This window comes from Apis mellifera, linkage group LG13, assembly GCF_003254395.2.
Source record: "Apis mellifera strain DH4 linkage group LG13, Amel_HAv3.1, whole genome shotgun sequence".
NCBI classification, from domain to species: Eukaryota; Metazoa; Arthropoda; class Insecta; order Hymenoptera; family Apidae; genus Apis; species Apis mellifera.
Genome location: NC_037650.1, coordinates 5,004,474 through 5,028,533, shown reverse-complemented (window position 1 = coordinate 5,028,533; position 24,060 = coordinate 5,004,474). Strand labels below are relative to the sequence as shown.

General features: G+C 44.9%; 2 protein-coding genes across 8 annotated transcripts in view; one reads left to right on the top strand and one right to left on the bottom strand.

The window, feature by feature from the left end:
• The window catches only part of LOC410439 (basement membrane-specific heparan sulfate proteoglycan core protein), a 144,745-nt gene extending 141,113 nt beyond the window's left edge, over positions 1-3,632 (bottom strand). The window contains exon 1 of one of the 6 annotated variants that reach the window (XM_026444737.1): positions 1,611-3,632. The gene's annotated coding sequence lies outside the window, so the exon portion shown is untranslated. The remainder of the gene's footprint in view (positions 1-1,610) is intronic. The other 5 variants (XM_016915917.2, XM_006560411.3, XM_006560412.3 and 2 more) reach the window with 5 other exon arrangements.
• The window catches only part of LOC410438 (neuroendocrine convertase 1), a 116,871-nt gene that overhangs the window by 19,909 nt on the left and 72,902 nt on the right, over positions 1-24,060 (top strand). The window lies entirely within an intron of this gene.

Below are 24,060 nucleotides of genomic sequence, written 5' to 3'. Positions count from 1 at the left end.
GAAGATTAAGATTATTCGAGAGATTTCGCGTCACGAGGAGGAGAGGAAATTGCCCTCCTCGACCAATTACTCGAGGATGACAGAGGAAACAACAAACGAGATCGATTAAAAAATATTTATGACCGTTTCCGAACTGTGAATTTTAAAACGACGTAGCGATCGTTTAACGATAAACATTTTTAAAATCGACTAGACAGCGAATTACGGGCTGTTTAACCATTCGATTCGGGTCGCGAATTCACGTCCATAAAATATCGCAAACATTTTACGACAGAAACACTCGGTGGCTCGGTCGTATATTTGCATTCGAGTCCGGACACCAAGTTACTGTTTCGATAAATTTTGTAGATGATGTCGATTTCGTCATGCGAACGCGCCGTAAATATTTGTCGAACGTTTTATCGAAAGAGTTCAGATTCATTTTATAACGTATAACTTTTGTTTAACGCGAAAAATACAATATCCCTCCACCCGTCATCCTTCTTTCCCTTCTTTCCCTTCTTTTCTCTCTCTCTCTCTCTTTCTTTCTTTCTTTTCCACCCCTTAAATATCATTGTCTCCGTTAAATCCAGATTAAAGTCTCGCAACGAGGAAGACGTTTAATACCTTCTCCGTTCTCACTTACGAGGATTAGAACTTATAAATCGTGATGGTGCATGCGAGGAAAGATGATTAAAGTATCAAAGTATCCGAACTGCGACGTGGTGGGAATAAATTTAACGCAGCATTGTCTCGGGAAACTAATAACGCCCCGTCGAAAGCAGCCTTCAAGGATCTAATGCGAGTTGGAGTATCGGTAAACTTTATCGGGAAAGAAGACTGACTGAAATTTTAATAAAGACCTTAGGAAGTTTGTCCTGCCAGCTACTCCAGACTTTCCCCTCGATCACCACCAATCTATTCCATTCGAAACAATATTTCTTTACGAGATTATCCTACCCTCCCTATCGCCCTATCTCATCGATACACTATAATATCTCAATACCTCGCAATTTTTATTAATCATTCCTCCAATTAAAATCTACTTTATCTCGACCGTAAGAATTACCGACGCTCAACGAACTCAATCTCGAGAAATATCTATCTATCTAAAAAAATTTCGCCTCGAAACGAAAGAATCGAAGAAGAACGGAACGGAAAACTCGGAATCGTGGAACGAAATCGAAACGAAATTGATAATAATAATAAAACAATATTTCTTTACGGGATTATCCTACCCTTCCTACCCCTATCGCTCTATCTCATCGATACCTGTACACTACGATACCTCAACCTCGCATTTTTTATTAATCATTCCTCCAATTAAAACCTACCCTATCTCGACCGTAAGAATTACCGACGCTCAACGAACTCAACTACAATCTCGAGAAATATCTATCCATCTATCTATCTAAAAAAATTTCGCATCGAAACGAAAGAATCGAAGAAGAAGAACGGAACACAAAACTCGAAAGCGTGGAATGAAATTGAAACGAAATTGATAATAATAACGGCAATCCGACAACTCGTTTTTACCAAATTTCAATAAAGGAAAAACGGGGATTGAAAAAGGATCGATCGATACGCTGTACGATAAAATAAAAAGGGTCGTAGAGTGGCTCGAAACTCACCTCCACCAATCGTATTTCCTTTGTTGTATCCCCGTCGTATACACGAGGAGGGCGAGCCTCGCCTTTGATACACCGTGGACCGCGTGCAGGGAGCCAGACAATGCCACGAAATCAAGCGTCGCGATTGCGGTTGGAACTCGTGCAACTCCGTTCTCGCACTCTCGTGGATCCTTGACCGCCCTCCAACACCTTCACCCGACGCTCGTCACTTGGGAAACCTTCCCTCTCCACCTTCTACGTATCTCACGCACTTTCACAACCCCTTCTTCCCCTTCTCCTTCGATTGATCCTCGCCTCCGAGTTGATCTCTTTCTCTTTCGATCGCGTGACCGTGTCGAACACGAGCGACTATTTCGCGACGAGCACGGGACGCGATGTAACGCGTGCAATCGTATGCATACGGGGGTGGAGATACGTTCGAGGGCGAAAATACGTTGGCGAAAAAAAAAAAAAAAAAGAAAACGGCACGCCGTTACTCCATTTCCGAAACGAGTGATATTTCTCCGTCCGCGTATTTCTCGCGCGACACTTGTTGTAATTACGGGCGCAAGAACGTGGAAGGAAGGCGGCGGCGGCGGTAAAGAAGAGGGAAGGGCTCGAAGGGAGGGCGATAGACGTTAGGAGGAGCGGGGTGGGAAAATTTCGATTCCCGATCGATCCGGCGATCCGGATATCATTCGGTGAAACATACCCCGTGGCAGCTGGCGGTCGCAATTTTCGAAATATCCGACCTACAAATCATTCGCGCCCCAGTAACCAACCCGCGCACTTTAATTTCGTTCCTCCTCTTTTCTCTCCTCGATATTTCTCTCCCTCGCCCTCTCCCTCCCTCTCTCTCTCTCTCTTTTCTCTTTCACCCCTCTCTTGTTTTTCTCCTCTGTATCGTCGCGCTTCCTTTCGAGAAACAAGCGACGAACACGTTCACACGAGCGAGATATTATCGTTTTATTTATCGGCGATCAACGGGGCGGGGGAGGGGATCGATGCCACGGATCTAGCACTTGCACTGGTGTAATAATATTCATGCAACGGAGCATGATGCGTCGTCACGAAGCGCGTCGTGCATTCCTTGACACGATTACGAATCGATGCGCGACGGAAACTTTACGCCCGTTTACGGATCGTGATTATCCCTTGATTTCGCACGGTCCATCCAACGATCAGATCGCACCGATATCCATTAGGTGGTAGAGAACGTGTCAGAGAAGAAGAAAAAACACTCACTACGCAGTTAACGGAATAAAATCACGCACAACGTCGTTTCTTTCCCGTGGAACGAAATTCTCGCACGTTTATCGTCCTCGAGACTCTCCGCACGATTGCGACAATATTGTTATTTGCCCCTCTCTCGACGGCGACACCGTTCCCGAATATTTCCACGAATTTCTCGCCACGAACTCTCGTGTATACAAACGAAGGATTAAACGGCGCCGAAATTTTCTGTTTACAAAGTCGAAACGAGCACGGGCCGTATTCGAATTTTCGATACGAGCACTCGCGTTTCTTTTTTTAATAGACGGCACACATACGTTTTCTCGATCTCGAGGGCGTGCATCGAACGATCGAATATTCCTTCTTTCAATATTCCAGCATTCCTCGTGGATGGATCGTGTCCACTACTTGCCGCCGATTCTCCCATCTTCTTCACATGGATCGTGTCACGTCGCGATGCACCGTCGCGTTCGCCGGATGATTCTTCTTCCGTCTCGCGATCATGGCACGTCGAGAGTAAGGAGAGCGCGATCGGTCCGTTCTCTCTCTCTTTTTTTTTTTCCCTCGATCTCGACTCCCGTTTTTCGTCGTATCTCCACGATGGTGGCCGCGATCCGTTGGACGCCGCGTTTTCCGGGGTGTCGCGTTGACAAAGGGGGTCGAAAGCGTGGCAAGAATCGCGAGGACGGAATCTTTTTTCCCTTTCCTCGAAAAGTAGTCGCACCTTGGCGGGGGATGCGCGCGCGAAACCACCACGAGTGATGCTGGGCTCGGACTGGAGCCTCCGGCGTGGCGCTAGCGTCGCCACGACTCGGGCCAAAGCGGAATCACCACCACCCCCGCGCCCCGCCCCGCCGTGTCCACCACCCTGATCGGCCACGGGGTGGTAACAGTGGCGGAGCCCGCCAATGTACTACCCCGCGCCTTCTTCTTCCTCCTCTTCCTTTTTAAAACATTTCCCACCCCAAATTATGAATGCGTCGAAACGAGCGTTTCGTGGAAAATTATCGATTCAAAAAATTGTTAAGAATAAAAAAATTGGAAAATCGTGGAGAGAATGTCTCGTCGGTGGAAGGATTTATCGAACGCGAAGACGTTGAACACATTCCTCTCCCCTTCTCTCTGTCATTTTTTCAAGATTTCGCCCTCTCTAATTTCACTTTTTAAGAATTCAAGTTCGAATTCAAATTTGATATGTAATTTCTAATTAAATTCCAATTAAATTTGTAATTAACAACAACGCGATATTGTCAATATCCAATTTATAGAGAAAGAACGTATTTTTTATGTTATAAAACTTGAGAGAGAGGAAGTGGAATTGAATCTCAAGTTAATCTCAATTCGAGCGAGTGAAGAAATCCTTATCCTTTCCATTCGTCTTATTTCCACTGTTGAGAAGACAAATATAACGTAATTATATTTGAATTGTTTGCGTTCCTTTGAGAAGCGGATTTCGCAAAAAGTTAATGTAACGACAAATCTACTCAATTTGTGAATGTAGTGTTTGCCGAACAGATTACACGTAATCAGATGGAATAATGAATATTTATTAATTTGCCACAAATTAATCGAGATCGAGGCGTTGGATAGATGCGCTTTAGTTTCTCTTTTCTTTTAATTTGATGCTTTAATTTCGGTTTAACGATTTCTCTCTCGAAATTAAAACGGAGATGGAAAAAATACGTACGTGAAACGCAAGCAAATGTTACAAAATTCGAGATCTCGCGAGATATGTATACATGTTGTTTCGTTACGGAATCGTCACGAGCAATGATACTACCGTGGATATAAACGATTCGGAGTTTATTATAAAATCTTGGACGATGGTTCTTAAGGTTTCAAAAACTTGACCGCAAAACTAAAGCTGAAACTCAACTCGACTCTGCCCGAGAATTCAACTTAAAATTAAAGTTTAAAGACTTATAACTTCGTAACGCGCCGCCTCGGCTTGATCCCATGGGCGAGGATGGTTAACTCAATAGCCTCTATCTTTTAAACGTACGAGCACATCGAGGCCTTCCCTCCCCCGCCCCGCCCCTCCCATCACAAAATACCAACGATATCAGTGTGCATAACAATTTGCTAGTCCCTGGAATAATTAACAGATGAAACAATGGTCGATAATAAACAACAATACAAATCGATACAAATAATAATTTTCTCGACTTCATCATCGTCGGAATAATATTGAACGATTGCACACACATTCAGTTGGTCAAACAAATGGAAATTCGGGAAATTCGCAATATTCACGAAACAATTAGTTTTCGTCTAATTTGTTAAAATGTTTGCATCGTTCATTCCTTCCCCCCCTCCCCTTATTTTTGCGTTTTATTTTCCCGTATTATTTCTTCTTTTTTTGCATATAAATAAAAATCTTGAAAAGGAGAAAAAAAACGCCTCGACTTCTTTTTTATCACCTGTATCGCGAAATATTCGGCGTATCCGTGTGCCGCGAGCGTATTCCGTGAAACTAAGTTAATTAAAACGTGATATCAGATATCGGTTTGCGCGAGACAAGCGCAACTGCAGGACGATGGGACCGTGACGAGGGGGGAGGGGGAGAGGTTGATGTCTCGTGCAAACTGAGCGGACCAACGAAATAACGATTGTGTCGTTCCAATGGTGGTAGTTATTGTTCTACTTGGGACATGGTCAAAAAACCAAAAAAGATCGGATCAAAAAAAAAAGGAGAGAGAGGAGAGGAATGAAAGGAAACGAGAGAGAGAGAGAGAGAAAGGGAGAGAAAGGAAGGGAGAGAAAAAAAGATCGGTCGCAATAACGAGGACACCGACCTGCACCCCATTCGTCTCTGTCCGTTCTTTCGTTGGAGGAATTAAGCGTTATAGCGACGTTACGCTAAGAGACATCAATTTTCGCACTGGGCTACATCCCCCATTTGCTAAGTCTCCCTTTTTAGAAACAAAATAAGGGGAAAAATCCGATTTTTCGAAGGAATTAATAAAATTCCTCGCGATAGCAAAATTTTCCATACTTAGGAGGGATGGGACGATCGAAAAAAACTTATCGCGACTTATAAATTCATTTTTTGAAAGTAAAGTCGATCGAAAGAGACGCACGCGGAAATTATTTGCCAGATTCGCGCGTATGCGATGAATCTTAAAGAGGAAAAAGGGACGTCCATCCCAAGCGGGAGAACTTCGATTAATTTCGAAGGAAAATATAACATCCTTGGATGACCACCTGATCTCGGAGTATCGAATATCACGATCTCGATTTCAGAGGGACAATTGGATCGGTCCAACCGGACGTTCGAATTTCGGACCCAATCGGATTTGTACAAAGTGTTCATTTAAGAACGTAGCTTATTAAAAAGCTCCACCACCCTTCTCGTTCCCTCTGCCCTCTACCACGTTTCCTTCTTCGTCGTTCATTTGGCCGGTAATTTGAATTTTTTTTAAAACGTTTCCAATTAATCTTCCGATTCCCAATTACTCTTTTCTTTCTTTTTTTTTTTTTTTCAAACGACCACGCGAAGTATGATATAAATCTAGACTAGGAAACGATGGTAGTCGGGGGCCGATGCTCTAATTAAAATGCACAACCACGGCACATCGGCATAAGGGAATATTGTACGCACGATTGTACAGCTGAACGTGGAAGGATCCTTCGACGGCGCGAAACTAGATTGAGAGGAAATTAATTAAGATGGCACTGTCCGGGATCAAACCACCCCTTTTCGCACACCCTATCTACCGACTTGTGCAGGAACATTCCATGCATAGCTTGCGGCTACATCTCAGGCTGCTACATCACCAAATCCTGTCCCTTCCACCGCCTTGCACCCTTTACCCCAGCTAGCAGACACCATTCCCTCGCTGGTACCATCGGAAACTGCGCGCGATGTATTCGTGGCGCCAGGTATATCCACCTATATATATTCGTGTATACAACCATGATACTATCCATTTACACATTTCAATAACAATCACCTCACACCCATTTCTCCCGTCCATGAATATTGCACTTCGTTAAATCGAAAGATTGAAATTTAGATCCGAGTTTAGATCGGGTTTAAACGAGACGAGACTTATCCAAAATAATTCTGTAATAAGGATTATCCTTATGAAAATATTTTGAGAAAATCAATTCTCAATTTTTCGATTTAATTCTTCTATTATTCGCGCTCTATTAATACGTTCGAAGAATTAATCGACGCAATCGAGAAATTGGACATAATTTTTTACATTGCGAAATCTCGTTGGAAACAATAGCTTCTAATCTCTGATAAGTTTCGCGAAAAAAAGTATGCGATATTCGTCGGAATTGATGAGGTTCAAGATAGGGAAAATGAAATAAATTTCAACGGAGCAATTGTTTCTCCACAATCGTTGGAGGGGAAGGAGGAGGAGGAGGTTCCAGACGAGGAAAGAAGGAAACTAACAAGGTTGAAATTCCCCGCGGGTCGAGGGCATCGAAGGAAAATTTTAATTGGCATCATTAGACTCAAGCGAATAATTAGCGCTTGAACGATCGAGGGTTTAATAGCGAGCCGGGAATACGGTCTTTAGGGGTCTTTTCACAGCTTTGGCTCCGCGTTACGAACCGCTTCCATGGGTACGTTTATCCTAAACGGGGCGACGAACTTTCATCCTTGCTTATTAATATCCCAACATTCACAAAGTTTCCAACGAACTTCGACGTTTTCACCTCGTCGAATCGAAATGCATTTACCAATTTACCAAGAAATATTTATTACCGAGAAACGTCCATCACGATTAAAAAAGTATCTGTATCTTTTTCTCCCGGCCAAGAGTTTATATACACTTTCGTTATATACACTCGACGATTCTTACTCGAGATTATAATATACTCGAAGGACTTGGATCCATTGTTCCAAGTTTACCGTCTTAAATAAGTGACCACCATCCTCCTCCTCCTCCTCTTCCTCTTGAATGGTAAGAAAGGTGCAGGTAACAATATCGTTGCACGTTGAATACTCCCCAAAGTGAGGAGGTATAACGGTATAACGGTGGCGAGAACGTGTAATAAACCTATTGTCCAGGGCACAGAAGTTTAATTAACAACTGCGACGACAATCGGATCTCTGCCACGTGGCAGAGCATTGTAACGTTTCGCGAATTCGAGAGGGAAAGCAAGAAGAAACATCAATTACGATAAAGATTGGGCCGGAGATTCAAAAGTTGTAACGAAGGAGCGGAGGATTGGAGAGATGTAAAAGTTGGGATGGGTTGGCGTTTAAAAATCGAAGAGGCGCGCCGAGTGTACGAAAAGGTCTCCGATCCAATCGACGGGGCTATCAGGAGTAGTGATTAAAATGGAGGGGTAAGTGTGCTTGGTCGGCAAAAGGGGTTTGAAGGTGGGTTGAATGGTGGTCGGTGGGGGGGGCGTCTCGTTTCGGGCTTGGGGAAACGTAGATAACACTTCTTACCCGAGGGACTTGCCGCGACCCCAATCTCAAGTCAGATATTGTTCCGAGCTTTGAAAGCTCAAAAGAACTTGTGAAAAGGCATTTCGCCCCGATTCGATGTATTATACCGGCCTCATACGTATTGTGCCCGCCGATCTCTCCTACGGAGACCGACCACCACGGGGGTAAAAGGGAAAAGTATTCTCGAACTTGTTCCCAACCTTCTCCTCGGACTCTTGTTGGATAAGCGTCGATTGTAATTTATAATCGTTACACGTCATATGAGAAAAGTTTCCACGGATGGAACGTGTTGGAAGAGAAGAAGAGAGACAGGGGAAGAGGAAGAGGAGGAATGGAAAATTTCCTCGTTCGTTCAAAATTTCCCCTCGTTTCCCCTCCTCCCCCTCCCGACTATTATGGGGATTGAATGGGGTTGGTTCACGAGTTTATCACTCGAATCACACGGTTCTAAGGTAAAACCGTAGAAAGGAGCGGTCCCGGGGTCCATAAGGAATAGTGGAAGAGGACAAGGGTCCGAGCCACGCGATAAATAAATCTCGAAAGCTGCACCGGCAGCCTGGTACCGGGTCGAGGTAGATAGATGCCGCTTTCACCCCTCCTTTAGCAGGCACGTTGAACGAATCGGTGAGGGAGAGAAGTTGCTTCTGTATGTTCTTCACGGTGGCACCGTTCACTCGGAAGGATTTAGGGGCAGCCTTGTAACTGTACGATACGAGTCCTGTTCCACGAGTGTGGATGGAGAACGTAAGAGGACGACGAAGACTTGGAAAAGAGAGGGAGGGAGAGAGGTGATTGGTCTAACGGGGATGAAAGAGGGTCTCGGGAAAGGGAGCCAACAGAGAAATCGTAACAAACTACCTTGACGGGGCGTAGTTACGCAATAAGTGACAAGTTTGTGTACTTCTCCGATCGTTGGATCACTTATGCACGAGTCCAAATTGCTTTGCGACTGCGGCACCCCCGAAACCGGAACTTACTGCCCCACGTCTAACGTGTCCGTGGATTTACGCCACGGATTACGTAACCATAAGTAACCCGCACCACGGCTACGTAACTCCTTCGTTTCGTTCAACGAAGAGATCTTTGAATCTATCCAATTTCTATCTTCTGCGAGATAGAAGAGAGAAAGAAAAAAGGAAAGAAAGAAAGAGAGAAAGAAAACTTTTCACCGGTTTAAACAAGATGATAGAAACTTTATTTAATCGCTGAGCTCGAATTGACGTATCGGTATCTACGGTGTGTACGGGGAGGGAGGAGGGGGAGGGGGATTTCGTTTCGCCCACAATAGAGCACCGGTTCTTAAACGCCATCACTTTCAACGTGATTACTCCGACGCGATCAAAAGTTCATTTTATCGAGGTAACAGGCAGGATATTTATCCCTGCTAAAGTGAAAGACTCAAGGGCGTGGTTGCGGCAAGTTTTATATGACCCGAAGGAACCGAAGCAAACTTTCTTCTATACATTTTCGACGCGAAACTCGCACCTTTCCCCGGGAAAAAAGTTATCCCCCGCGTTGCATCTCAATAGCGCGAGACTTGCGGCTTGTATTCGAGAAATACGGCCACCTTTCTTTTGTATCGCGACTGTTGAATCTCTTCTGCCTGGGCAATGCTTGACTTTACCGCCTGTTCGCGCATATTTAATACGTAACCGTCGATACGAAACCGGTTACGTGCGAAAGAGAGAGAGAGAAGAGAATTTAACATTCGAATCTCCGTTCAAATAATTCTTTTCATATCGCGATTATCGACTCTCCTCCGCGAGATTGAATTTATTCGCCGTTCGCGCAATTATTTAATACCTATTTAATTATCGATGCAAAAAAGAAAGAGAAAGAAAGAGAGAAAGAGAAATAAAACGTAACGCTCGAATCTCCACGCTGCCCCAATTTTCGAAATCATCGCGGCTCTAATCATCTACTCATCTCGTGCAGGAAATTAGAGCGCAGAGAGACGTTAGTAATGAAAGGCGAAGGATAAGTATTCTCTTCTTACGTTTCCGTTTCCACCCCTCGTGTCGCGTCGTTAGTCAGCTGATAGCCTGACACGTGACGAACCGACCGAATCATTAATCCTTCGCCTCCGGAACTGGAGGAACTTTTGTCCCTACGGGGATTCCGTTTCTAAAAATACCGGTTTCAGTTTGTCACAGACTCTCTCGCTCCACCTTCGTCGAATCGGAATCGTCCTGCTGAATTTTTATTCGGATATCATTGAAAACCGCTGATCCTCCCGGAAGCGGAGCCGCACGATTTTCATTTTGAAATTTCCCCACCCGGTCAATAGTTTCACGCGCGGAAACACTCCGGCATTTTCTGCAGCAACGTCGGAACGTGGAGGCGAAGTCGGTGATAAATCGTTGACTTAGGCTTGTATTCCGTACCCCCTAAGTTTCCCTCGGCCATCTTCTCCACAGTTCATCACCCTTCCCTTCAATTCCGAATTCGATAACGTTGGAAGATCTCGAGCCCGAAAACGATTGAAACGCGATGTAATTTTCGATTCCCCGTCTCCTCCATACGTAAGACGAATCTTCTTACGTATGAAAGATCGTGCTAAATTTCGATGCTACGACGAAAATCTCGATAAATGGAGGGTTTATGATCTATCCGTCACCGTTTACGATACGAGATACATGAAAGAGAGAGAGAGAGAGAGTAGGGAGAGGGCGAAGGACGGATTCTCTCGCACGACAGTCTAAGGACATCTTCTATCGCTAATAAAACTTTATAGTATACGGTGTAAATCGCGAAATCAGAAACTTTTTTCCAAGAGAAAAGAAGTTCGTAAGACGAAGAGTGATTTCTATCCTCGCTTTGAAAGCGTCTTAAGAAAAAAAAAAATATAGATAAATAAACACTTTGAAACGGATAACAAGGAAGAATCAAATTACATTGAATCGAATGTAACGAAGAAACATCAATCCGAGAGAGAGGCAGCCGAGAGAGACAGGATCTATTCGTTTCCTTGAAACGCGTTTAAGAATTTTCCAGAGATGTAGCCAGTAGATAAACGGAGGGGGAGGAGAGGGTAAACGGCAGAGATCAGTACAAATGGTAGGTTTACGATCCGAGGGATGAGATAGAGGAATGGCAGTTGATCAAATTCAATTAAAGAAACCGGAAGTTATTAGGAGTATCGTAGATACGGCCGGGTCGTTTCAAGATCTCCTCGGCGATATAACGTGGGAGAGGTTGGGCCGGTTCCATTGGAAGAAAAAGAGGAGAGGAGCGTGCGGCGCTACGATACTGCCGAAAAGTTTGTTTCCCGATTCGCTTATCTGATTCGCCGGCCAACGTGAAACTCTGAAATGGCTGGGTGCACCAGAGTGACGTAAACTGCTTTCCCGAAAATCCTCGATCCCTCGACACCTGATTCCTTTCTGCCGATACCCGTTCCCCACCGTATCGCGTTTCCGATCGCGCATACTCTAAAACCATCGTATTTCCGTCTCGACATCCACTTTCTAACCCATCTAACGATTCGTGGAATTCAAGGAAGAAACATTACTTCTTTCAATGATTTCAACTCGTCGATGATTACGTCGATATCGTAGGAAGAATTAATCGATATGGGATTTTTAACGCGGAGAAACGAAGTTGTCCACGTTTACGCGAAGGAAATGCGGAAAACGCAATCGTTCGCAGGCTGATCGACTTCGCGAAGACGATGCCCCGAGGGCGCAATTTCCTGGGGTTTATGCCGTTCCTGAACGACGCAGGTGCACAAGCGCACCACGTTTCTCCACGTTCATCGACGCGTGAGTGGTGCGCGCGATTCTTTGCGAACGAGAATCCTCTAACAGGATTAAAACCTTCTTATACATATATATATATATATATATTTCGATTCGAAGGGTTATATTAAATCCCGATAAACATATTTTCACAGATATCACGAAAAATATGTTTTTAAACATCTGTAACGAATGTAACGTTTCTTTTTTTTATAAATATCCTCAGATAACTCCTGTTTAGAGAACTCTCGCCAAAATTATTATTACTCTTCGAATTATTCTCTTCGAAAGGTAAAAAATCTGGACAAATACTGGACTTCTGTTATTTCCTCTCTCGATCCCCCCCTTACGTCGAATCGAACGAGACGCTCGACTCGGTCACGTGTCGGCGATGCAAGGAGAATCGAATCGCAACCGAGAAATCCCGTGCCTCCTCCGTGAGGTGTTAAATTATACGGCGGGGAACGGTTAATAGCGTGCGCGTTACGAAGTGTTACCAGTTTAACGGGGAACCCCGTTACGAACCGACTGTTTCAATTGGTTTGCATCCCGTGGGATTGTGACGGCGGTGGAACGGTCCAACGGTCCTACGGCATCACCATAGGCTCCCCTTTAACCACCCTACTCCCACGGTGGAGCATCCCCTTCGTATGGTAACTACGGCTAGCAACGGACCGCAATCTGCATTCCGTTACCTAATTGTCGTAACAGGCCGATGTATGTAGATGTATACGTATTGTACATACGGTCGAGGATGTGCACTCTATCGTGCACATACCGGCGACGTACCTACGTAACTTATGTATATATATATATGTATATATAGATAGATGTATATGTATACAAGGGGGAGGAAGAGGGGATTGGATACATGGCGAACGGATAAGTGGGGGAATCGGAAGGAAAGCAACCCCTGATAGCGGCTCGTCGCGCGAAAGGTGATATCAAGGGGGATGGGGGAGACTTCTTATTCGGCCGCCGAATAGAATTTATGATGCAACACGCCGGACAGAGTCACGGGGGGTACGTGACGTGCAAGTTTTCTTCTGGATCAAGTTTAGTAGCTTGTCACCGACCTCGATGAAATATCGCGAATTTGAATTTATGGACTTGCATATAACGCCTCCGATGCATAGGATGGAGTAGAGATGGGGAGAGAAAGAGAGGAAGAGAGAGAAAAAGGGAGGGAGAGAGGTTGTTTCTCCTTATTGAGCGGAGTTTTAAGCAGTCACGTTTTAAATATTGCACGCCTTCGTACAACTATTGGGGAGAGGAATAAACGCGGATATAAAAAAGGTTGGATGTCGCGGTGAATAAAGCAACGAGATTTGGTTGAAGTGACGGAGTGATTTAAAATATACGAGCGTTCTCTATTTATAAGAGCTTTCTCTCTCTCTCTCTCTTTTACACTTGATTGATTCGTTGTGTAAAAAAAAAAAAATTGATAAATTAATTCGAAATCATCTCCGACTCTTTCTCCATTTCCAAATAAAGATTTCGCAGCTCGCGCTTAATCTCCCGATAATTGAATTTTACAACTCGGTCGAGAGGAGGGGAATCCAGCAACCGGGTCGAATAAATTCTCGCGGCGCGGCGTAAGGGGAGAACAAGCGGGCTGATACGATTCAAGCGTGAAGCATGCGTAGCGGCAAGCGTTCGTAAATCGGCGAATCCCTCTCTAACGCCGTAATGGATGGCGGCAAATTGATAGTTGCCACTGTACAAATAGCGATATAACCGTTGGTTCCTATACGCAACGACAGTGTGTCCAAGTGTCAGGCCTGGCTTCGCCGAGAGTTAAAGGGGTTAAATGGGTGGCTGTTAGAATAGAGGGATGAAGAGGCACGGTCCGAGAGAGGAGCGGTGATGTTCCGCAATATGTACCGAATACGCCATACTCTCGCGGCTTGATTGTTGTTTGACCACTTTGCAACCCCTCACCTGTGTCCATGTATCGCGTGTAATGAAGAGAGGCGCCCCGATCCTCGAATCGTGCGTGAAACTTTTCAAAACGCGAGTTTCATTTTCAATTCGTTCCGTCACGATTCCACGTTTCGCTATCGAGCACAGATTGGTGAAAATTTCTTCTATATCTCGTTCTCGAAATCCTGCGAGAACGGTTTTCCCGGTCTAGCCGAAATGTGCGAAATTGAAACGAGAATCGTTTTCGTTTTCGAAAAATACGAAAGGAGGGAGGAGGAATTTGGTACGGATACAAAAAGAGTTTCTTTTTTTTTTCTTCTTCACCAGTTGATATCGAGGCAATTTAACGGAATAATTTAACGATTCTAATTGTTTCCAGTCGAAAGTACCGGCTATAATTAATCGAAGATCCACCGGTCCCGAGTGTCGCTTGACAATATTCGTAGAGTGCCACGACTTTCGACTAATTAGGTTTTAAGTGCTCGAACCGGTCTAATTGGTTGCTTTCTCAGTGGCCGCACAAGGGGGTGGAAAAGAAAGAGAAAGGGAAGAGGGAGGGGGGCAAGTAATCCCAATTGTCTGGCCGACTTCGTCAATTTTCCGTCGAGATAACAATTATTAAGAACGGACAAACCGATCGTTCCCAAACCTCGACACCCTTACCCTCTCGCAATCCGTAAACACTTCTCGAGAATTTTTTTTTCTCTCTCCTTCCCTCCGAATTCCGATAAACCGTGGAAACTTCATTTGCGTGTTACGGTCGACGGATCAGAAACCGCGAAACGAATGGCTCCCTTTACAACCCGTGCCGGGGGGAGGTTGGTCCGTCTCATTGCACCCTATTAAATCGCTTCATTTCCAAGCGGAAAATCAAGGAAGATAAAAGAATTCAGCCGCAGCTCCCTGCGGACCGAACGACCATCCTCCGCCGTTCGATAAGAAGCGGCGAAGGAGGCAGATTACAAATAACTTTTCGCCGAATATCTTCGCTTCCAACCAACCCGATCCTTCCCTCTCCCTCTCCTCTCAAATCACCACTTTCAAATCGCCAACGATGTACCAGAATGTCTACACGCCGATTTTAACTTCCTCCCGAAACGAACGAACGAGGATCGCGAGTATTGGAGCAGACAAGCGGAAGAGGAGGATAGCCGTCGCGCGATCATTATCATAACTCGGCCTTCTCGCTCGAAATCACTGGCGGTTGAATAAACGAAGATAGGCGCGGGATAGAGATCTGTTTGGGGATCTGACGCGAGTAGAGGATCGACGAAGCTGTCGCGAGGAAGGAGAGAGGGCGATATAAGGAAGGGACAGCTAGCAACGGATGCGAGTCGAAGGGGGTGGCGCTACATTGGCTTTTACGAGCGAAACCCCCATCATCGTAAAGCGCTTGTGCTCCCGCTATTTCGCTCCCCCCTTCTCTATTCCCTTTCCTTTGGCACCATATATCCACCCCCTTCCTCGTTCTCGCCTTCCTTCTCCGTCTCGCGCGTCCGCCTCGCTGACGGACTCTCCCGGCCCGAGTATCCCTTCAAAGTGAATTCCAATACATCGGGATGCGACCAAAATGGTGAAACACGAACACAGTCTACTACCCTATCGTTTTGGGGAGCGAGATTTGAATGTCTTGCTACGAAATTGGCGACGGCTGGGCGTCGGAATGGAAGGCAGAAATTGCCGGCAACCTTCTGCCTGCCTGCCTGCCTCGTCTACGACCCTTCTCCACCCCATCCCTTCTCCCTATCCCACCTTTTATATACCAGAGGCCTTGATTCAGACTCGCTTCGTAAATATCGACGTACGCTCTGCGTTACGCAGTTGCAAATTCTCCCTCTCCCCTTTCTATCCCTTCCTCATGCCATCCCTCTCGATCTTCGCTTTTGTTCCAACCTCCTTCTTCCCCCTCGATCGAAGGTTGGCCAGGCTGCTGCACAGCGGCCTTCCTCGAAACCGAAGTTGGTCGGATGGCTCTTTCTCTTTAACGCGGATTACGGGCGAAGTCTCGTTGCCGGGATCCCGTCGGGTGATAAATTCGTTCGGCTCTCCTTCGAGCGCATCCTATCCAACCCTGCCTCAACGGATACCTCGTGTTACCACCCCTTCTCGGGTGGAGAGAGGTCTCATGATAAATTCCAAAGATCCCGATAGGATATATGTACGCTCGTCTTGGTGAAATTCTTGGCCCGTGAAAGGAAGGGGTTGGAGATGAGGTGAGCAGCGTGAACGAACCTCCTTGGGTTTTTAGTGCACTCACCCTCCCTCGTACCCACGCCCTCTCTCGTCTTTTCTCCCTCGATCGAGCGTAAAAAACGAATGCTCGATAATGAACGACGGCGTTGTTGCTTTCTCGCGTAACTTTCTGATCGGATAATTTCGCGGCGATGTGCTAAAATCGCGCGCGTGAATCATTTCGGCGGACTTTTCGGAGGGATTCGAAATTTCTCTTCCTCTGTTTCCTTTTTTCTTTTTTTTTTTTTATCATCGACGAGAGAGATTTTCCTCCGTGTCGGAGTGGAAATTCGCTTCACGATTCGGTTGGATGGTGTGCGGAATACCGTACGCGCAATTGACGCGGGATCGTACGTGAAAATAGAGACGTAAAAATGGGCTTGTTCGTCTGAGCAGAGGCTTGTTCGTCTGTTTGTTCGAGCCACGACCCGATTCCCTGCTCGATATTACCATTCGAATATCGTATGAACGCGAGCTCCATTGGTAGACTTATTATCGCGTGGGTGTGCCTAGCCTAGCCTATCGATGAAATAAATATTTTACACCCCTGAATCCGTAGTCCAATCTGGATTTGACAGAGGTTCGACAAAGCCCCTCTGATTATTTTCCAAAGAATAATTTTTTTAACGGTATAGAATTTTCACGGTAAGCCGGGAATATAATTCGTTTGAGAAACGAAACCAATTTCCAGGTTTTATCGCGAGAGGGATAATTATGCGGAAAACTCATTCCATTAAATATCTAGAAGGAACGGGCTATTAAAATTAACAGGAGATATAAGAGTTAACTCAATTACAAAAGACTGAGAAACATGAAAAAGGGGGTAATAGAAGTTGCAAGACATGGATAATACATCTACCCGCCCGGTACTTCACTCGGAACTTCGAATCTCGTTACGAAACTCTGCTCTTTCTCGAAGAGCAATGACAATTTCTATCGGGGATATTTGTAAGAGACGTAACTATCTCCATGGCCCGATAAAAAAAAGAAAAGAAGAAGAAGAAAAAAAGGAAAGAAAAGATCGAGACACGAATGAAACGAACGAGACATATTATCCGCTAAATTGTATTATTCGAGGCAACGAATAATATTACGAGGAAGCGAAATAAGATTTGAACCGAGTACCAGTTATACTTTGGTATTGACATCGATTCCATCCTGTGGACCTAATATCGTTCAGCTTCTGCAACGTTTATTTGACAAGAGCTTTGACGTACAACCAGATTCCGCATAGGAGTGGCTTTCCAAGAGGATACAAAGAAAATATGTATTGCCATATTGAAGCGTGCCTAGCGTGAAAAGCACGTTGATATATTGCGTAAATGTGACAAATATTCTTAGCTCGCATCCCGATAACTCTCGTGGATGCCTCGCTCACACACGATACCACGAGGACCACGAATGAAATAGAAATTGATGTTAAAAGCCTCGTGTCATCGTTCCCTGACAATCGTTCAAACCTACTCCCCGTATCTCCTCCAATTTTTATTTCGTTTCGCGTCTAGACAATTTCGACGACGATTCTCGAAACTTTTCCGTCCACTTTGCTAATAATACGCTTACACATCGGTCGCTGTTTTAACTTTCATTTCTGACGTATCTAAAAGTGTCTGGATACGAGAACGTAACCATTGAAATCTCGTCCGATCTATCTAAATTGTCGAATCTCGCTTCTCTAAACTAAACGCTGGACTAAACAGTTGGTAAGTAGATCGCATCAACTAAACAGAGATCACAATTTTCTTACGACGCTCGTAAATCGAAGTACTGCATAAAACGTATTCTTTTATTTTTATATTTCTGAGAACTTGGATGTGTATTTTTTAACACCGTTAAAAACAATTTCTACGAAATTTATATTATATTTGTTCCATATGAAATTGTTCGTTTCCTCCGCGATATTGGAGAACTTGTGGAGGATCGATATAAATTTCAACGAACTTCTATCTAGCGACACTTCCAAGTCCATGGGAAAATCTGACCGTTCGATTAATCGAACAGAACCAAGTTGTGCGAGGACAGACGCGAATCGATAATTTGGCAAAGTAGAATTAACCGCTTAAGAATTATCGAGACGGATACATACGTATTCGAAAACGCACTCGAGGTACAGTCGACATCGATCCAGCGATATCGTCGCAAAGCTGATCTTAAAAACAAGGTGGCGTGAAACAACGTTTGAGGGAGGGAGGAAGGAAGGAAGGAAACGGAGGAAAGAGATGACAAAAGACCGGATCGAACCGAGTTCAAGCAGAAACGTCAAGTGCGGAGCGATCAAAGCGAGTGGCGGTCGTCGATCCTTAGACCGCTCCTGTTATTATTCCTTTCCTCTCTCGCGCTGATTTTCCGCTAAGATGATTCGATAAGCCTCCAAGTAATGAAGTTCCAGTGGCAGCTGCCTACGACACCGCGCCCTAGTACCCGTACCTGCGATCGTAATCCGTAGGATGGCCATATTGAAACGGAAACACAGAGGCCGCTGACAGCAGAGATTAGAGAATTACTGCGAGCCAATAACCGTTAAAGAGAACGACCGACAGTGCCAATGTTCCGGCCACCGCAAGCTGCCTTTAAACTGCCCAATATTAAACACCGTATTGCGCGGATAGGGCGAGATGCAACGAGATGCAGCGAGATTCAACGACGAGAGGACGAACGTACTTTAAAACGTACTTTCCACAAACAACTCCTCTGCCTATTCAAGAAATCGAAGATCGCTTTCTCTCTTTCTCTCCTCTTTCACCACTGCCCGTTGGAGAGACATCAAAAATCGAGCGCGCAATTCTGACTTCTGCTCGTGAAAAAATGAACGACACGGACCGATGTTTGCATGTGGGGTGCGCGGCGCGGCGCGGCTGCAATAATACACGAGTTTTCTTGCAAAAAAACGCCACCACCGCGCCAGCCACGGTGTTTTGAATATTTCAACTCACGCGGCCGGTTTAATTTTTCAAGATTCCCTTCCCAAACCAGCCGCAATTCCATCCAAACGAACTCCCACTTCTCCCCGTCATATTTCAAAGGAATTTGAATTTATTTCAATGCGCGCGATGATTAAATCGATCGGGCGGGTAACAAATAGAGACGTGGGCGATCTATTAAGCCGATCATTGGCCGAACGACACGCTCCGAGTTTAAAGCTTTATCGATTTATTCTTTGACGCGTTCCATCAACGACGTAAGTTTGATCACTTCGAAACAAGAGCCTGCCTTCTAGGCATTTATGGATCGAACCGCTGATCCATCCGTGGCGATTAATTAAGGGGAACAAAAGGGTATCGAGTTGTGATGCAAGTTGATTGCCGACAAAGGTGTGTTACGCCAAGTATTTAGCGAGTAAACTGGCCGGTAATCGAAGCGGATTAAGCGCGAGTTAACGCGAGTTCTTCTTTAGGAGGGACCTCCCTTTCAGCTTCGATACAGAGGGGGCGAGACCGGTGTTGAAAGGATATGGAAGTTGAAGAGGATTAAATAGGTCACTTGGTTATCGCATGATAATTAGCGAGCCGAGTGGCTCGCTGTTTCGCCACGTGAGAATTTTACCGGGCTCGTCGATCGATTCCTACCTATATAATTCTTTAACGAGCTTAACTTTGCCCTCGATTCCACCGGCCAGCCTCCTCCTCCTCCTCCTCCTCCTCGCGAAATATTCGAATAATGCGAAATCAGTTACCGATTTTTCGGGGATATTTGATGGAGCCACGCTGTTAATAACGACCTATCGATCTTTTTTACAATTTTAAAATTATTTCGGCAAAAGATGGACGATACTTCTTAGAAATACTTTTACAGTTTAAAAGCGCGTGAATTACGTGATACGATAACTGGCCATCGCTGAAGTGAAATTAGACAAACCAAAGAACAGGAAGTTGAAGGGATAGAAAGGGGTACAATTGTTCACGGTCAAACTATTTGGAACGAGATTGCGGCTCTCTCTTGGAAATTGATATTCCACAAGAGAAAATCAAAGGTAACGGTTATCGACCAAGGGGCGATAATTTAAAGTAATTGTCTATATATCAAGTTCTATCGAATACTTGCTCCGGGATAATAAATAATTACGCCCGGGCCCCTTGAGCATTACCCTACGTTCCGCCATTTATGCATTAATGCGCGATAATAGTTACTAATGGCCGGGAGCTATGACGAATCCGCGTTATATCTCTTAAATGTCATAAACGTCTCCCGATCGCTCGTGCAATTACGATCTCAACGGAGGCGAAAGGGGGGAGGGGGGGGGGGGAATAAAATCGATACACACGATACGATGATTATTTAAGCGCGCTGGCCGTAAAAAAGTTTTAATTAAACTCACCTATACCCCCCGTGGAAATCCTAATTACGGGAGAGAGTCACTTCAACTGTAACATCCTCCCGCGACAGTTTTGTCCGATACGAAGGGAGGGGGAGGGGGGAGGAGGGGAGGGGTTGTTTTTTCTTCCTTCATCGTCGCACGCATTGATCCTTCTTCCTCCGTGTCTTTCAAGTCCAATTGAATGAACACTAATTACGCCACACTCTGGTCCACGTCAATGCGACAAAATTTCGCGAAACTATCTCGAAACGTTGGTGCGGCTTCCTACTTTCTAAGAGAAAAAAAAAAGAAAAAGAGAGAAAAAGGAATGAATTCAAAGGAAGAGAAGACCGTTTCGCGCGAAGTTGTGTATCGTTCTCGGATAAAAAAAAATATATATATATATATCGCGAGAAAGGTGGTTGCGAAACGAGGAATAAAAAAAGAGAGACGTTAAAGAAGAACTTTTTCTGGATATAAAATTATTGGAGAAGGTACTTTTGAAACGGTGCATTACGAGCAAACGAAAGAAAATTCAATTTTTCCAACTAAGAGATTATGGTTTTTTTTCTTCTCTTCTCTTTTCTTTTCTTTTTTTTTTTTTGTACGTCATTCCAAATGTTACAATTTGATTGGAACGTATCCGCACACGGGGATGAATCACGTACAATTGCGCGCAAAAGGTATCCTGGTTTTGAGTGTTGGATAAAGAGAAATATCAGCGCGTATGCGGTGATCGAGGAGGACAAAGGAGGGATCCGGGAGTGAAGTGCTCTGGAAAAGAGTGGATGGTTTTTCTCGAGTATCTCCGAGTAGTCAAAGACGAAAGGGAAAGATGGAAAGGCGGAGGGACGACGGCCGATGGCCAGTGGCCGGAGGAGCAAAGAGGACAGGAAACGAGAAATATGGAGAGATTATTTGCCATGGTGGACAAACGAACTCTTGACGTATTCCATTGTCAACATTTTGTTAGTCTGAACTTTGTTGCTTCCCCCCCTCTTCCTCCCTCTTATGATACGAATCGAAGAACAATATTGGATCGGACGAAATTTGTTAGGAAATTCGTCTCTCTGTCTCCGGAATAGTGGAATATTCTGGAGCAGGATTTTTAACGTTTCGTCCAATCCGGGCTGTTCCAAACGGGGCCAACTTCGTCAAATATTCATCTCTAAACGTTAAATACGATAACGAATATATTTTGTATTCCTTTTGAATAAAAATTTCGTCGGTGAACAACAAGGATAATACGAAACGATTCTGCGGTTTTATCTCTGGAATTGCAGATGATCAGAGCGAGGGAAGAGAGAGAGAAAAAAAAAAGAAAAAGGAAAGAAATAAGAGCAACGTCAAAGAGTTTTTTTTTTTTTTTTTTCTTTATGCGGGCAGCCAGCCTAGGCGTTGTAAAGTAGCGTTGCATTAGAAATGATGGCGCGATTATCTGTCCTCGTATCCCACGAGAGGCTGGAGGTTTGCGAAGTGATGGTAAGAGGGTGGGTCGGTGGTAAATGGCCAGGGTCATTGGGGAATATCGTAGTTACGCATTAGAGAGACGCAGGCACAACTGCTCTCTGATAGGTTAACGATATTACCTGGTTAACGACGAAACTCTGCGTTACCAGACGGCTCATGACGCTTTCCTTGCCAAAAGGCACAAGATTACGGGGGAGTTTCTCGTGAAGCGAGCCCTCCTATTATAACCTTCACCACGAACCCCACCCCCTCCCCCTCCGTCTAGATGAAGACCACCACGCAATATATAATTCGACGCATTGTTCCGTCGATGAAAACTGCATCCAATGAAATTTCGTTCGATTATATTCTATCCGAATTATATCGCGATTCAATTGAGACCTCCGTCGGTCTCTCAATTATCGTGAAAGCGTTATTATTATTAAAAAGAGAAAAAGGGGAGGGAAAAAAATAATAATAATAATAATAATAAATAAATGAAATAAAAAAAAAAATACCCTTTGTCCCGGAAGAGAGATTTAATAATGCCGCGCGGTACAATAAAATAATTTCCGCCGCTGCGATCTTTCCCACCATCAATAAATACGCGAATTTACATTCAGCGAAACGAATTGCTCAGACTGACCCCCCCGGGCTGTTTCCCCTTTTCAAGCGTGAAAATCGCTTATCGGGCGACGGGGCAGGCCGCGCGCGGTGCTGAACAAATTTCCGCGGCAATTTTCGAGAAAAACGCTTTGACATCGCGTAGGGCGGGCAATCCGTTTAACATCCACTTTGCCAGGATGCATCATCACAACATCGCCCCCAACGGATGACAAATCCGTTTCTCGCGTCAAACGCGTTTGTCTCGTGCCAACTTCTACCGTAATTCCGCGCTTCGTGATATTCTTCGTTTATAGGAGGGTGGGGAGGGGGAGGGGAAGAGGAGGGAAAGGGGAAAAGAAGGGAGGAAAGGGACGCGTTTTCTTCTCGTTCTTGTCGTTAAAAGTTGAGCAATCTGTTCTCGTGACGTTAATTGCAAATATTTTCCAACTTCGAGAAGCAACGATTCGCGATATAAATCGATATTCTGCCGAAGAATATTTGTAGAGATTGTAAGGAAAATTTTTTTCTCTGAATATCGAAGTATGAAGCGTTATATAAGTAGCAAATGGATAAAAAAAAAAAAAAATAACTCGTATTGAAAATATTCCTATTGTATATCGTAGATTGCTTCATCATGTTTTCTACTATTTTTTTCTTCTTTTAAGTAACCCGTCTCTTGTGAAAAATTATTATTATTCATTACGTCAAACTACCAAAAACTTATGAGGTCTCTCGGCAAAACAATCGCCCCGCGTGCAACGTCAAACGCACGCCGCAGTTTCAACAACAACGCCCACAACGCGCGGACCATCAAAGCGTCTCAAAACGCCAACCGCGATAAAGTGGAAACGGATAGAAAGCCGCCGATCGACCGTCACCATTCTTCCCACGGACCGGATCCAGGGATCGATATAATCCCCCAATTATCGGCCCGATTAATACCGCGTGTGATTAGCAGTTAAATCACGAGGCGACGACACCCCGCGTCCAAGTCCCGAATTTCATCGAAACACGCGTGATCGAGCCGGGGCCCGGCTCGTTGATTAACCATTACCATGACGATGGCGCGAACCATCGTCGCGTTACCCGATCGTTATACCCGCCTCCCCCACCAGATCCCTGCCAACCGAAAGGCGAAATGTTGCGATTCGCCAACCTTCTACGTCCCTCTCTCTCCCCCCTGATTGTTAATCAACGTAAATATTTAACGAATCCAGGTAAACGCGGGACAAAATCCGCGAGTTAGTCATTGGAGGAGACGAGAACGAATACGGGCAATTTGGAGGGTTGGGCCGGAAATCAGTATATATATATATATATATATATATATATATATATATATATATATATACACGTATATACACAGAAAGGGGACTGACAACGCCAGTTGGAAAAGCGCAGGATGGTGAATGCGGCTGTTTAGATATTATTTAGCAGTAAATCGCGATGGGGAAACTGGTCGGGGTGTAACGCTGACGCGGCAACACGTTAAAGGCGGAACCGGCCCTCTGCCGAAATCAAATCCCGTCCCACCCGCTCTTTTCCTCCCCCTCCTCCCTTCTCCTCCAATCTATCCGCTCTATC